Below are 16,005 nucleotides of genomic sequence, written 5' to 3' on the forward strand. Positions count from 1 at the left end.
TGGTATTTTATTGCTGCTGACATTTTTACTTTTTTTGTTATTAATCAAAATGTAACGAGTTTTTTGCAAAAAAATTACATTTTTCACTTTCAGCTGTAAAATTTTGCAAAAAAAACGACATCTATATATAAATTTTTCGCCAAATTTATTGTTCTACATGTCTTTGATAAAAAAAAAATGTTTGGGCAAAAAAAAAATGGTTTGGGTAAAAGTTATAGCGTTTACAAACTATGGTACAAAAATGTGAATTTCTGCTTTTTGAAACAGCTCTGATTTTCTGAGCACCTGTCATGATTCCTGAGGTTCTACAATGCCCAAACAGTAGAAAAACCCCACAAATGACCCCATTTCAGAAAGTAGACACCCTAAGGTATTTGCTGATGGGCATAGGGAGTTCATAGAACTTTTTATTTTTTGTCACAAGTTAGCGGAAAATGATGATGATTTTTTTATTTATTTATTTTTCTTACAAAGTCTCATATTCCACTAACTTGCGACAAAAAATAAAAAATTCTAGGAACTCACCATGCCCCTCACAGAATACCTTGGGGTGTCTTCTTTCCAAAATGGGGTCACTTGTGGCGTAGTTATACTGCCCTGGCAATTTAGGGGCCCTAATGTGTGAGAAGAAGTTTGCAATCAAAATGTGTAAAAAATGACCGGTGAAATCCGAAAGGTGCACTTTGGAATATGTGCCCCTTTGCCCACCTTGGCATCAAAAAAGTGTCACACATCTGGTATCGCCGTACTCAGGAGAAGTTGGGGAATGTGTTTTGGGGTGTCATTTTACATATACCCATTTTGGGTGAGAGAAATATCTTGGCAAAAGACAACTTTTCCCATTTTTTTATACAAAGTTGGCATTTGACCAAGATATTTATCTCACCCAGCATGGGTATATGTAAAATGACACCCCAAAACACATTCCCCAACTTCTCCTGAGTACGGCGATACCAGATGTGTGCCACTTTTTTGATGCCAAGGTGGGCAAAGGGGCACATATTCCAAAGTGCACCTTTCGGATTTCACAGGCCATTTTTTACACATTTTGATTGCAAAGTACTTCTCACACATATGGGCCCCTAAATTGCCAGGGCAGTATAACTACGCCACAAGTGACCCCATTTTGGAAAGAAGACACCCCAAGGTATTCTGTGAGGGGCATGGTGAGTTCCTAGAATTTTTTATTTTTTGTCGCAAGTTAGTGGAATATGAGACTTTGTAAGGAAAAAAGAGAAAAAACAAAAAATCATCATTTTCCGCTAACTTGTGACAAAAAAAAAAAAAAATTCTAGGAACTCGCCATGCCCCTCACGGAATACCTTGGGGTGGCTTCTTTCCAAAATGGGGTCACTTGTGGCGTAGTTATACTGCCCTGGCAATTTAGGGGCCCATATGTGTGAGAAGTACTTTGCAATCAAAATGTGTAAAAAATGGCCTGTGAAATCCGAAAGGTGCACTTTGGAATATGTGCCCCTTTGCCCACCTTGGCATCAAAAAAGTGGCACACATCTGGTATCGCCGTACTCAGGAGAAGTTGGGGAATGTGTTTTGGAGTGTCATTTTACATATACCCATGCTGGGTGAGAGAAATATCTTGGCAAAAGACAACTTTTCCAATTTTTTTTATACAAAGTTGGCATTTGACCAAGATATTTATCTCACCCAGCATGGGTATATGTAAAATGACACCCCAAAACACATTCCCCAACTTCTCCTGAGTACGGCGATACCAGATGTGTCACACTTTTTTGCAGCCTAGATGCGCAAAGGTGCCCAAATTCCTTTTAGGAGGGCATTTTTTGACATTTGGATCCCAGACTTCTTCTCACGCTTTAGGGCCCCTAAAAAGCCAGGGCAGTATAAATACCCCACATGTGACCCCACTTTGGAAAGAAGACTTCCCAAGGTATCCAATGAGGGGCCTGGCAAGTTCATATAATTTTTTTTTTTCGCATAAGTTATCGGAAATTGATTTTTTTTTGTTTTTTCTCACAAAGTCTCACTTTCCACTAACTTAGGACAAAAATTTAAATCTTTCATGGACTCAATATGCCCCTCAGCAAATACCTTGGGGTGTCTTCTTTCCAAAATGGGGTCAGTTGTGGGGTGTTTGTACTGCCCTGGCATTTGAGGGTCTCCGCAATCATTACATGTATGGCCAGCATTAGGAGTTTCTGCTATTCTCCTTATATTGAGCATACAGGTAATGAGATTTTTTTTTCCGTTCAGCCTCTGAGCTGAAAGAAAAAAATGAACGGCACAGATTTCTTCATTCGCATCGATCAATGTGGATGAAAAAATCTCTGTTAAAAAAAAAAAAATGGATGGGAAAGGCGTCTGCCAGGACATAGGAGCTCCACCCTACATCCATACCCACTTAGCTCGTATGCCCTGGCAAACCAGATTTCTCCATTCGCATCAATCGATGTGGATGAATAAATCATTGCCGGGATTTTTTTTTTTTTTTTTATATACAGTCATGTGAAAAAATTAGGACACCCTTTGAAAGCATGTGGTTTTTTGTAACATTTTTAATAAAAGGTTATTGCATCTCCGTTTCAACAATACAGAGAGATTAAAGTAATCCAACTAAACAAAGAAAACTGAAGAAAAGTCTTTTCAAGATCTTCTGTAAATGTCATTCTACAAAAATGCCTATTCTAACTGAGGAAAAAGATAGGACACCCTCACATGTATTCCCTCTTAAATTGGCTCAGATCTCACACAGGTATATCACACCAGGTGCACATAATTAGTAGATCGTTACTCTGCATGTTGAATGAGGCTTGCCCTATTTAAACCTCAGACATTTAGTTTGGTGTGCTCCTGACTGTTGAAGTGAGAGTGAGCACCATGGTGAGAGCAAAAGAGCTGTCAGAGGACTTCAGAAAAAAGATTGTAGCAGCCTATGAGTCTGGGAAGGGATTTAAAAAGATCTCAAAAGATTTTGAAATCAGCCATTCCACTGTCCGGAAGATAGTCTACAAGTGGAGGGCTTTCAAAACAACTGCCAACATGCCCAGGACTGGTCGCCCCAGCAAGTTCACCCCAAGAGCAGACCGCAAGATGCTAAAAGAGGTCTCCAAAAACCCTAAAGTGTCATCTCGAGAACTACAGCAGGCTCTGGCTACTGTTGATGTAGAAGTACATGCCTCTACAATCAGAAAGAGACTGTACAAGTTTAACTTGCATGGGAGGTGTGCAAGGAGGAAACCTTTGCTTTCCAAGAGAAACATCGAGGCCAGACTGACATTTGCCAGAGATAAAGTTGACAAAGACCAGGACTTCTGGAATAATGTTCTTTGGACAGATGAGTCCAAAATTGAATTATTTGGACACAACAGCAGAGGACATGTTTGGCGTAAACCAAACACAGCATTCCAAGAAAAGAACCTCATACCAACTGTGAAGCATGGAGGTGGAAGTGTCATGGTTTGGGGCTGCTTTGCTGCAGCAGGACCTGGTCAGCTCACCATCATAGAATCCACTATGAATTCTACTGTGTATCAGAAGGTGCTTGAATAACATGTGAGACCATCAGTTAGAAAATTAAAGCTGAAGCGGAACTGGACCATGCAACATGACAATGACCCAAAACATACTAGTAAATCAACCAAAGATTGGCTGAAAAAGAAGAAATGGAGAGTCCTGGAATGGCCAAGTCAAAGTCCAGATTTGAATCCCATTGAGATGCTGTGGGGTGACTTGAAAAGGGCTGTACGTGCAAGAAACCCCTCAAACATCTCACAGCTGAAAAAGTTCTGCATTGAGGAGTGGGGTAAAATTTCCTCAGACCGATGTCGAAGACTGGTAGATGGCTACAAGAACCGTCTCACTGCAGTTATTTCAGCCAAAGGAGGTAACACTCGCTATTAGGGGCAAGGGTGTCCTATCTTTTTCCTCAGTTAGAATAGGCATTTTTGTAGAATGACATTTACAGAAGATCTTGAAAAGACTTTTCTTCAGTTTTCTTTGTTTAGTCGGATTACTTTAATCTCTCTGTATTGTTGAAACGGAGATGAAATAACCTTTTATTAAAAATGTTACAAAAAACCACATGCTTTCAAAGGGTGTCCTAATTTTTTCACATGACTGTATATACAAAGTGTTTGCCAAAGCATAGGAACGCCGCCTCCTCCTCAGCTTGTATGCCTCGGCAAACGTATCTGTCACTGCAGAGGAGAAAATCCCGTCTTGCAGCGCCGCATACACCGACTTGCGTGTAATCTGACAGCAGCGCAATGCTTCTGTCAGAATGCACATCGGTGCTGCAGCTAGTAGATCGGTTGGTCCATCTGGAAGGTAAAAAGACAAAAAAAAAAAAAGAAAGAAAAAACCAGGCCGCAACGCAATAATTTTATTAACTTTGGAACAGAACATGTAACTTTAACTTTTTGAACTAAACATTAACGTGTTTGCTTACTGGTGTTTTTTTTTTTTTTTGCGTTATGCACTTTGTCCCATGTGAAAGGAGACGTTTGCAACAGCTGTGAGTGAATGGGCCCTAATAGCCCTGTGTGCCTATCCTGGTGAGATGATCCCTATGCTAATAGTGTACCTGTGAGTGGTACTTCCGGAAACACTCTCCAAAGCATAGGGCAGGGTGGTCAGGACAGTCAGGACAGAAATAGCGGGTGTCACGCCTTATTCCACTCCTGCTACAGACACAACATTTTTTTCGGGGTGGCGGTCGGTTTGAGGTACCAGGAACGACACTGGGGAAATGTCGCTCGTGTAGACGGCTAACTACACTGGTGGATGGGGCCACGGAACCTCCTGGGTACAGGAGGTTCGCGATGATCTCTTCCTGAAATTTGAGGAAGGATCCAGTTCTCCCAGCCTTACTGTAGAGAACAAAACTATTGTACAGAGCCAATTGAATTAAATATACAGACACCTTCTTATACCAGCGTCTGGTTCGGCGGGACACTAAATACGGAGCCAACATCTGGTCATTGAAGTCCACCCCTCCCATGTGGAGGTTATAGTCGTGGACTGAGAGGGGCTTTTCAATGACACGGGTTGCTCGCTCAATTTGGATTGTCGTGTCTGCGTGAATGGAGGAGAGCATGTAAACGTCACGCTTGTCTCTCCATTTCACCGCGAGCAGTTCTTCGCTACACAGTGCGGCCCTCTGCCCCCTTGCAAGACGGGTGGTAACGAGCCGTTGGGGGAAGCCCGCGCGACTAGTTCGCGCGGTACCACAGGCGCCAATCCGTTCTAGAAACAAATGCCTAAAGAGGGCCACACTTGTGTAAAAATTGTCCACATAAAGATGGTACCCCTTGCCGAATAAGGGTGACACCAAGTCCCAAACTGTCTTCCCACTGCTCCTCAGGTAGTCAGGGCAACCGACCGGCTCCAGGGTCTGATCTTTTCCCTCATAGATCCGAAATTTGTGGGTATAGCCTGTGGCCCTTTCACAGAGCTTATACAATTTGACCCCATACCGGGCGCGCTTGCTTGGGATGTATTGTTTGAAGCCAAGGCGCCCGGTAAAATGTATTAGGGACTCGTCTATGCAGATGTTTTGCTCTGGGGTATAAATATCTGCAAATTTCAGGTTGAAATGGTCTATGAGGGGCCGAATTTTGTGGAGCCGGTCAAAAGCAGGGTGGCCTCTGGGACGGGAGGTGCTGTTATCACTAAAGTGCAGGAAACGCAGGATGGTCTCAAATCGTGTCCTGGACATAGCAGCAGAGAACATGGGCATGTGATGAATTGTGTTCGTGGACCAATATGACCGCAATTCATGCTTTTTTGTCAGGCCCATGTTGAGGAGGAGGCCCAGAAAAGTTTTAATTTCGGAAACTTGGACTAGTTTCCACCGGAAAGTCTGGGCATAAGAGCTTCCCGGGTTAGCAGTTATAAATTGTGTGGCATATCTGTTTGTTTCGGCCACAACTAAGTCTAAAAGCTCCGCAGTCAAGAACAGCTCAAAAAATCCCAGGGCCAAACCGATCTGAGCTGTCTCAACCCGAACTCCAGACTGGGCAGTGAAAGGGAAAACTACAGGTGCGGCTGAAGTTGGGGACTGCCAATCAGGGTTTGCCAGCACCTCTGGGATTCTAGGGGCTCTACGAGCACGTCTTTGCGGTGGCTGCGACTGGGTCACTACTGCACGTGCCACCGTACCAGCTTCAACTGCCCTTCTGGTGCTCGCTACTTCACCAGGTTGTACGGCAGTGCTGGTACTAGGTCCAGGAAGGGCTGGGCTGCTGGTGTATGCCTCACCACGTAATCTGACAGCACCAGCCCCACTCTGCTGCTCTTGAAGCGGATCCTGCGCAACCTGCGGTCTAGCGACACGGGGCCGGGTACGCCTGCTGCTATCAGGGACCTCAACCTCCTCGTCCGAACTTTGGGTCAGAGAGCCACTGCTTTCTACAGATTCGTATTCTGACCCGCTGGATTCATCAGATGAGGGTTCCCACTCCTCATCCGACTGGGTCAGAAGCCTGTAGGCCTCTTCAGAAGAATACCCCCTGTTAGACATGTGGGCAACTAAATTTAGGGGTATTCCCTGAGACTACCCAAGAAAAAAAAAGCAAGCCTGTCTTACAAAGGGGAGGCTAGCGAAGTACCGGAGGCCGCTGCGGTTGATAAAAAATATCAAAACTGATTTTTTTATCGCCGCAGTGCGTGTAAAGTGAATGTGCAGTGATCAAAAAGAAATAATTTTTTTGTCACTGTGGTGGGGCGGGAGTGGGCGAACGCACGTGTGGGCGACCGATCAGGCCTGATCGGGCAAACACTGCGTTTTGGGTGGAGGGCGAACTAAAGTGACACTAGTACTATTATAGATCTGACCGTGATCAGTTTTGATCACTTTCAGATACTATAAAAGTACAAATGCTGATTAGCGATACGCTAATCAGCGAATAACGGACTGCGGTGCGGTGGGCTGGGCGCTAACTGATCGCTAACTACCTAACCAAGGGACCTAAACTATACCTAAAACCTAACGGTCAATACCAGTGAAAAAAAAAAAGTGACAGTTTGCACTGATCACTTTTTTCTTTTTCACTAGTGATTGACAGGGGCAAGAAGGGGTGATCAAAGGGTTAATTGGGTGCTGGGAGGTGATCTGGGGGCTAAGTGTAGTGTAGTGGGTACTCACAGTGATGTGTGCTCCTCTGCTCCTCTCCTGGAACCAACCGACCAAAAGTAGGAGCAGAGGAGCACAGCAGCCATATAACCCCATCATATTTACTAATATGTGGGGTTAAATGGCTGCTGATTGGATTTTTTGAAAATCATCAACCTGCCAGCCAATGATCGTGGCCGGCAGGTTGATGACGAACTTCTTCTTTGAATTTTGCCGGCCCGCGATGCGCATGCGCGGGCCGGAATACCCGGAAATCTCGCGTCTCGCGAGAGGACGCACCGGCGCGTCCACCCAGAGCAGCACGACCGCCAAGAAGACGCAATCCTGCGTACGGCGGTCGTGAGAAGGTTAATGGGGTTTGGGTTCGGGGTCAAGTTCAAGTCAAGTTCGGGTCCCGAACGCAAACTTTTTTATCAAGTTTGGCAGGACCCGTCGAACCCGAACATCCAGGTATCTGCTCAACTCTAATTCTGGGGTGAAATTGCATTCTGAAACTACAAGTTTTGGGGTGTATTTAGTCTACCTATAAGTACATCCATTTATTCTTGATTTTAGGGTGTATTTAGTTTACCTATAAGTAAATCCATTTATCCTTGATTCTAGGGTGAAATTGCAGTCTAATGCAACCAATTTTGGTGTGTATTTAGTAAATTCATAAGTCCATTCATCCTTGCTTCTGGGGTGAATCTATTCATCCTTGCTTCTGGGGTGATATTGCGTTCTGACACTACAAGTTTTGGGGTGTACAGGAAACAAGACAACACAAAATGAATATACGACTCACTGGATCCAAAACTAAGGAACAAAAGGGAGACCCCTGCATCAGACCTGGCTCTCTCCCTTACTGTTCAGCCTATGCGATAATCCCAATGGTAGATGATTGCATATCCTCGTACCTCGACTGTATAACACCTGAACACCCTATAATAGTGAGGGGACACGACCACCGGCTCCCTACACTAGATATGGAGGGAGTCAGGGTCACCTGGGATCCAGCAAACAGAAAAACACAAATGAATGCACAACACTTATCTTGTAGAAGACTGGGAAACTTGGAAGTAGGATCAGCATGCACACACACTCCAGGAAGTAATATAAACCGCAAACTGATGCACTATGGGGAGGAATTTAAAGGGATGCAATCAGTCCAACTACATGACAGCTGAGAGAGGCTAACGAGATGAGGAACTGAAAGCAAAACAAAGGAAGCTCAAGGAGGAGGTTCTGAAAGGCATCTGTCAGAGCTTCTCAGATGTCTGGTGCTGACAGGTGTATTTAGTTTACCTATAAGTACATCCATTCATCCTTTATTCTGGGGTAAAATTTCGGCCTGATACAACAAGTTTTGAGGTGTATTCTTTTAAATCTATGGGTACATCCATTCATCCATGATTCTGGGGTGAAATTGAGTTCTGACACTACAAGTTTTGGGGTGTATTTGGTTTACCTATAAGTGCATCCATTCATTCATGATTCTGGGGTGAAATTTTGTCCTGATACAACAAGTTTTGGGGTGTTTTTATTGTGTATATAAGTACATCCATTTATACTTGATTCTGGGGTGAAATTGCGTTCTGAAAATACAAGTTTTAAGGTGTATTTAGTTTATGCAGATTGCAAAAAATGGCATGGTGTCAAAAGTCAGGAAGTACTCAACCTTATATACAGTTGTGCATCTATACCCAGGGGAGCAGATCCTTCACTTGTGGCCCGTTACTAATGGCAATCCCCAGCAAAAATGCATACAGTGGAGGATGCCCGCAGCTGACCACAAGTACCACAAAAATGCATCCTACACAAGATTGAAAAATATGAAATAAACATTAATAAGGAAGGAGCACTACTGTGGATGCAAACTGTAATTCACCCACTGGCTCCTGGTATTACCCATATGGCACAGGTAGGTTAGCATTAGGTCCCGAGCTACTTAAGATACACTGACGCGGTGCTCGGGCTCAGATATGTCCTTCATATAAGGATATATTGGCTAAATTCCCAATTTTAACACCAGTTTGAGGGTTTAGTCAGACTTGTTTGTGTGCATCCACAGTAGTGCACCTTCCTTATTAATGTGTATTTAGTTTACCTATAATTAATTACATCTATTCATCCTTGATTCTGGGGTGACATTTCTGCCTGATACAACAAGTTTTGTGGTGTTTTTATTTTATATATAAGTACATCCTTTCCTCTTTGATTCTAGGGGTAAACTGCAGTCTGATACAGCATGATTTGGGGTGTATTTTAATTTTTTTATGGGTACATCCGTTCATCCTTTATTCTGGAGTAAAATTGCGGTCTGATAAAAGTTTTGGGGTGCATTTTTAATTTATAAAAATTACAACCTGATACAACCAGTTTTGGTGTGCATTTAGTTTATTCATAAGTACATCCATTTATCCTTGCTTCTGGGGTGAAATTGCAGTCGGATACAACAAGATTTGAGGTGTATTTAGTTTACCTATAAGTATATCCATTCATCCTTGATTCTAGAGTGAAATTTCATTCTCATATAAGTTTAAAAATAACACCCCAAAACTTGTATCAGACCACAATTTCACTCCATAATCAAGGATGAATGGATATACTTATAGATAAACTAAATACACCCCCAACTCAAAAAAAGTTTCAGAATACAATTTTACCCCATAATCAAGGATGAATGGATGCTGTTATAAATTTAAAATTCACCCCAAAATTTGTAAGTACATCCATTCATCATTGATTCTGGAGGTGGAATTGTGGTCCGATACAACTAGTTGCTTAAGGTATTAATAACCCAAAGAAAATACAAAAGGGAAAGAAAACACTTAACTTCAAGTGGCTATGACAGCACCAGAAACTCAGCCGAGATCCACACACCAGCAGTCAACAACTCCAATAGAAGCTATAAAGTGCATAGCTTATTGGGAGAAACAATAAATAGAGAAGGTTAAATGGCCATAATAGCCACACCTGCGGAAATAAGTCGTGGCAAGCACCAGAAACAACACAGACGTCATTTGATCCAAATGGAAAACAAGTCAGATCAAACCACGTGCTGCTAATCTCACCAATCTCCTGCCACCTGTAGCGGGAACGTCCATGACAGTACATCCAGTCATCCTTGATTCTGTGGTGAAATTGCTTTCTTATACTAAAAGTTTTGGGGTGTATTGTTTTAATTGTAAGTACATCCATTGATCCTTGACTCTAAAGGTGAAATTTCGGTCTAATGCAACAGGTTTTGGGGTGTTATTATGTTATATATAAGTACATCCATTTATCCTTGATTCTAGAGTGAAATTGTGGTCTGATAAAACCAGTTTTGGGGTGTTTTTTTTTTAAGTAGAAGTACATCCATTCATCCTTGATACTGGTGGTGGAATTGCGGTCCGATACAACTAGTTGCTTGAGGTATTAACCACCTCAGCTCCCCTAGCTTAAACAACCTTAACCACCTCAGGACCGCCGTACGCAGGATTGCGTCCTGGCGGCGGCCCTGCTCTTCTGGGTGGACGCATATACGTGTCCTCCCGCAAGAGCCGAGATTTCCTGTGAACGTGCGCATACAGGCGCGCGCTCACAGGAACGGAAGGTAAGCGAGTGGATCTCCAGCCTGCCAGCGGCGATCGCTCGCTGGCAGGCTGGAGATGTGATTTTTTTTAACCCCTAACAGGTATATTAGACGCTGTTTTGATAACAGTGTCTAATATACCTACTAACTGGTCCTCTGGTGGTCCCTTTTGTTTGGATCGTCCAACAGAGGACTCAGGCAGCTCAGTAAAGTAGCACCAAACACCACTACACTACACTACACTACACCCCCCCTGTCACTTATTAACCCTTTATGAACCACTGATCACCCCTGATCACTCCATACAGACTCCCTGATCACCCCCCTGTCATTGATCACCCCCTGTAAGGCTCCATTCAGACATCCGTATGATTTTTACGGATCCACGGATACATGGATCGGACCCGCAAAACACATGCGGACGTCTGAATGGAGCCTTACAGGGGGGTGATCAATGACAAGGGGGTGATCACGCATATAGACTTCCTGATCACTTCCCTGTCATTGATGACCCCCCTGTCATTGATCACCCCCCTGTCATTGATCACCCCCCTGTAAGGCTCCATTCAGACGTCCGTATTATTTTTACGGATACATGGATACATGGATCGGTTCCGCAAAACACATGCGGACGTCTGAATGGAGCCTTACAGGGGGGTGATCAATGACAGGGGGTGATCAGGGAGTGTATATGAGGTGATCACCCCCCTGTCATTGATCACCCCCTGTAAGGCTCCATTCAGACGTCCATATGTGTTTTGCGGATCAAATCCATGTATCCGTGGATCCGTAAAAATCATACGGACGTCTGAATGGAGCCTTACAGGGGGGTGATCAATGACAGGGGGGTGATCAATGACAGGGGGGTGATCACCCCATATAGACTCCCTGATCACCCCTCTGTCATTGATCACCCCCTGTAAGGCTCCATTCAGAAATTCTTTTGGCCCAAGTTAGCGGAAATATATATATTTTTTTGTTTGTTTTTTCTTACAAAGTCTCATATTGCACTAACTTGTGTCCAAAAATAAAATCTCACATGAACTCACCATACCCCTCACGGAATCCAAATGCGTAAAAAATTTTAGACATTTATATTCCAAACTTCTTCTCACGCTTTAGGGCCCCTAAAAAGCCAGGGCAGTATATATACCCCACATGTGACCCCATTTCGGAAAGAAGACACCCCAAGGTATTCTTTGAGGGGCATATTGAGTCCATGAAAGATTGAAATTTTTGTCCCAAGTTAGCGGAAAGTGAGACTTTGTAAGAAAAATAAAAATAAATAAATCAATTTCCGCTAACTTATGCCCCTCACGGAATACCTTGGGGTGTCTTCTTTCCAAAATGGGGTCACTTGTGGCGTAGTTATACTGCCCTGGCATTCTAGGGGCCCAAATGCGTGAGAAGTACCTTGCAATCAAAATGTGTAAAAAATGGCCTGCGAAATCCGAAAGGTGCACTTTGGAATATGTGCCCCTTTGCCCACCTTGGCTGCAAAAAAGTGTCACACATCTGGTATCGCCGTACTCAGGAGAAGTTGGGGAATGTGTTTTGGGGTGTCATTTTACATATACCAATGCTGGGTGAGAGAAATATCTCGGCAAAAGACAACTTTTCCCATTTTTTTTATACAAAGTTGGCATTTGACCAAGATATTTATCTCACCCAGCATGGGTATATGTAAAATGAGACCCCAAAACACATTCCCCAACTTCTCCTGAGTACGGCGATATCAGCTGTGTGACACTTTTTTGCAGCCTAGGTGGGCAAAGGGGCACACAGTCCAAAGTGCACCTTTCGGATTTCACCGGTCATTTTTTACAGATTTTGATTGCAAACTTCTTCTCACACATCTGGGCCCCTAGAATGTCAGGGCAGTATAACTACCCCACAAGTGACCCCATTTTGGAAAGAAGACACCCCAAGGTATTTTGTGATGGGCATAGTGAGTTCATGGAAGTTTTTTTTTTGTCACAAGTTAGTGGAATATGAGACTTTGTAAGAAAAAAATAATAAAATAAAAAAATCATCATATTCCGCTAACTTGTGACAAAAAATATAAAGTTCTATGAACTCACTATGCCCATCAGTGAATACCTTAGGCTACTTTCACACTAGCGTTCGATCGGATCCGTTCTTAACGGATCCGATCATAATAATGCAGACGGAGGCTCCGTTCAGAAAGGATCCGTCTGCATTATATTGGCATATAAAAGCTAAGTGTGAAAATAGCCTCGGACGGATCCGTACAGACTTTCAATGTAAAGTCAATGGGGGACGGATCCGCTTGAAGATTGAGCCATATTGTGGCATCTTCAAACGGATCCGTCCCCATTGACTTACATTGTAAGTCTGGACGGGTCCGCATGCCTCCGCACGGCCAGGCGGACACCCGAACGATGCAAGCAGCGTTCAGCTGTCCGCCTGTCCGTGCGGAGGCGAGCGGAGCGGAGGCTGAACACCGCCAGACTGATGCAGTCTGAGCGGATCCGCATCCATTCAGACTGCATCAGGGCTGGACGGAAGCGTTCGGGTCCGCTCGTGAGCCCCTTCAAATGGAGCTCACGAGCGGACAGCCGAACGCTAGTGTGAAAGTAGCCTTAGGGTGTCTACTTTCCGAAATGGGGTCATTTGTGGGGGGTTTCTACTATCTGGGCATTGTAGAACCTCAGGAAACATGACAGGTGCTCAGAAAGTCAGAGCTGCTTCAAAAAGCGGAAAGTCACATTTTTGTACCATAGTTTGTAAATGCTATAACTTTTACCCAAACCATTTTTTCTTTTACCCAAACATTTTTTTTTATTTTTATCAAAGACATGTAGAACAATAAATTTAGCGAAAAATGTATATATGGATGTCTTTTTTTTTTTGCAAAATTTTACAGCTGAAAGTGAAAAATGTTAAATTTCGATTAATAACAAAAAAAGTAAAAATGTGAGCAGCAATGAAATACCACCAAATGAAAGCTCTATTAGTGAGAAGAAAAGGAGGTAAAATTCATTTGGGTGGTAAGTTGCATGATCGAGCAATAAACTGTGAAAGTAGTGTAGTGCACAAGTGTAAAAAGTGGCCTGGTCATTAAGGGGGTTTCAGCGGGGTTGAAGTGGTTAATGACCACACCACTTTTTACAATTCTGCACTACACTATTTTCACGGTTTATTGCTCAGTCATGCAACTGACCACCCAACGGAATTTTACCTCCTTTTCTTGTCACTAATAGAGCTTTCATTTGGTGGCATTTCATTGCTGCTGACATTTTTACTTTTTTGTTATTAATCTAAATTTACCAACATTTTTCACTTTCATGCTGGGTGAGAGAAATATCTCTCTATAATGACAACTTTGTATAAAAAAAATGGAAAAGTTGTCTTTTAGAGAGATTTATCTCACCCAGCATGGGTATATGGAAAAATAAACCCCAAAACACATTGCCTAACTTCTCCTGAGTACGCCGATACCACATGTATGACACTTGTTTGCAGCCTAGGTGGGCAAAGGGGCCCACATTCCAAAGAGCACCTTTAGGATTTCACAGGGCATTTTTTACACATTTTGATTTCAAACTACTTCTCACTAGAGTTGAGCGAACACCTGGATGTTCGGGTTCGAGAAGTTCGGCCGAACTTCCCGGAAATGTTCGGGTTTCGGGATCCGAACCCGACCCGAACTTCGTCCCGAACCCTATTAAAGTCAATGGGGACCCGAATCTTTTTGGCACTAAAAAGGCTGTAAAACAGCCCAGGAAAGGGCTAGAGGGCTGCAAAATGTAGTTAAATTCTCTGCAAACAAATGTGGATAGGGAAATGAATAAAAATAAAAATAAAATAAATCAAAATTAACCAATATCAATTGGAGAGAGGTCCCATAGCAGAGAATCAGGCTTCATGTCATAGCAGAGAATCAGGCTTCATGTCACCCAACACTGGAACAGGCCACTGTCAGATATTTTTAGGCCCCGGCACCGAGACAGAGGAGAGAGGTCCCATAGCAGAGATTCAGGCTTCATGTCATAGCAGAGAATCATGCTTCATGTCACCCAACACTGGAACAGGCCACTGTCAGATATTTTTAGGCCCTGGCACCCAGACAGAGGAGAGAGGTCCCATAGCAGATATTCAGGCTTCATGTCAGCAGAGAATCAGGCTTCATGTCATAGCAGAGAATCAGGCTTCACGTCACCCAAAACTGGAACAGGCCATTGTCAGATATTTAGGCCCCGGCACCCAGACAGAGGAGAGAGGTCCCATAGCAGAGATTGAGGGTTCACGTCATAGCAGAGAATCATGCTTCATGTCACCTAACACTGGAACAGTCCATTGTAAGATATTTAGGCCTCGGCACCCAGACGGAGGAGAGAGGTCCCATAGCAGAGTATCAGGCTTCACGTCACCCAACACTGGAACAGGCTATTGTCAGATTTTTAGGCCCCGGGACCCAGACAGAGGAGAGAGGTCCCATAGCAGAGATTGAGGCTTCATGTCATAGCAGAGAATCATGCTTTCATGTCACCCAACACTGGAACAGGCCACTGTCAGATGTTTTTAGGCCCCGGCACCCAGACAGAGGCGAGAGGTCCCATAGCAGAGATTCAGGCTTTATGTCATAGCAGAGAATCTGGCATCATGTCACCCAACACTGGAACAGTCCATTGTCAGATATGTAGGCCCCGGCAACCAGACAGAGGAGAGGTTCATTCAACTTTGGGTTGCCCCGCAATATAATGGTAAAATGAAAATAAAAAGAGGATTGAATGAGGAAGTGCCTGGAGTACAATAATATATGGTTAAGGGGAGGTAGTTATAAATGTCTAATCTGCACAAGGGATGGACAGGTCCTGTGGGATCCATGCCTGGTTCATTTTTATGAACGTCAGCTTGTCCACATTGGCTGTAGACAGGCGGCTGCGTTTGTCTGTAATGACGCCCCCTGCCGTGCTGAATACACGTTCAGACAAAACGCTGGCCGCCGGGCAGGCCAGCACCTCCAAGGCATAAAAGGCTAGCTCTGGCCACGTGGACAATTTGGAGACCCAGAAGTTGAATGGTGCCGAACCATCAGTCAGTACATGGAGGGGTGTGCACACGTACTGTTCCACCATGTTAGTGAAATGTTGCCTCCTGCTAACACGTTCCATATAAGGTGGTGGTGCAGTTAGCTGTGGCGTGTTGACAAAACTTTTCCACATCTCTGCCATGCTAACCCTGCCCTCAGAGGATCTGGCTGTGACACAGCTGCGTTGGCAACCTCTTGCTCCTCCTCTGCTTTGGCCTTGGGCTTCCACTTGTTCCCCTGTGACATTTGGGAATGCTCTCAGTAGCGCGTCTACCAATGTGC

This window comes from Bufo gargarizans, chromosome 3 (genome assembly GCF_014858855.1).
Source record: "Bufo gargarizans isolate SCDJY-AF-19 chromosome 3, ASM1485885v1, whole genome shotgun sequence".
NCBI lineage: Eukaryota > Metazoa > Chordata > Amphibia > Anura > Bufonidae > Bufo > Bufo gargarizans.